Genomic DNA, 1,560 nt, shown 5'->3' on the forward strand with positions numbered 1-1,560 from the left:
AAACTGGTGAACTAGTTGGGTCAGATAAAATCCTGATTATTTCAAACGCGTGAACGAATAGCTGAATATTGATTAAATTGATTATGCAAAGTCGACATGTGTACCGTAGGTATCACCAGTTGTAAAGTTATACACTTTCAAAGTAAAATTCTCGTCTCCAACAACGAGTTCAATCTGACCTCTCCATAACTTTGGCCAGCCAGTCGCCGGCGGATGTCGACTAATTCTTCCCAGTACGGCACATCCTTCCTCCTTAATACAGTAGCTTGGATTTCGAAGTTTAGACACAACTAGTTCCGTTATCAAAGGCTGCAATGCTAGACTGGGGTCAATCGCGGTGGTGAATACCTGAAGTGTGAAGACATCTCCCTTTCTTACGACTTGGCCTCGTTCGATCAGTTTGGCGAATGCATTTTCACACCAGTCTTCCCCATCATATGATTTTTTCAACTCTATCGGATGGACACCATTTATGAACGGTACTGCCACTGGAATTCCGTAGGAGAACCGTGTGATCCTTCCCTCTATGCCGCGTCCTAAACGTCCCATCTGCAGGCTTCCTTGTACCACTACTGTATCGCTAGAGGCAGGTATTAAAACACGTATGTCTCTCATATCGTCATAGACCAATTCTTGTATGAATTTGTTGGTTACAAAACCTCCGATAATAACAACAGTTGGCTGAAGGTGGAAATACTGAAATACGAATGTTTTCAGTTTGTTTAACATTTCTGAAGCTATCGGTAAAAAGAAAGATTCAATAAATGCTTTACTGAATATCAATCGATTGTGCTCGAGGGAGAATCGAATTTTATGTTGAAATGGTAGTTTGATAAATGCTTGTGAAAAGGAAAGCCCTGAAAATTGTTCATAGAGTATCTGGAGACTTTTTGGAATATGCAATCTCATCGAATGTTTTGAAAAGTTCCTTTTCATGGTCTCGATATCGGACAGGAGTTTCTCGAAGTCCTCACTATTGTTAGTTTGAAACGTTTTCCAGACATCTATACCAACAATATCCTTCATGAAAGTTATAATTTCACGATTGACACAATCTCCTCCAAGACCAACCATACAAACTTCAGCTTGTTGTTTTAGTTGACTGTTATTTCCGATTTCAAATATAGAAATAGCTGTTAGACGGCGACTAATTTCAACAAATATTACATGTTCTACCTCTCGGAATGCGATTTCTGTTTTTTCTTGACACAGTGTTAAAATTGCTTGCTCGTTTGATACAAGTCGAATTCGGTCTTTTAACATTCCTGCTTGAATAGCCGCATCAAACACGCACTGTTTAAAAACATTGGAGGAATCACACGGAAGCGCTATTACACAAAGCACGTCATCTCGTGAGTTCCGATAGTTTACAAACGCCGTTTTAAATGCTTTCGCTACCAGACATTTTATTGCAAATGTAAATATTTTCTGAACGCTAACCTGCTTCCCGCTTTTGTCTGTAATTGTTAATTTTTCAGGACACGTTTTATGTGTGAACGACGAATGAGGCATTTGGTCAAAAGAGTCAAAGAATATATATTTTCTCTTATCTATTTCTGA

The sequence above is a fragment of the Dreissena polymorpha genome, chromosome 4 (genome assembly GCF_020536995.1).
Source record: "Dreissena polymorpha isolate Duluth1 chromosome 4, UMN_Dpol_1.0, whole genome shotgun sequence".
NCBI classification, from domain to species: Eukaryota; Metazoa; Mollusca; class Bivalvia; order Myida; family Dreissenidae; genus Dreissena; species Dreissena polymorpha.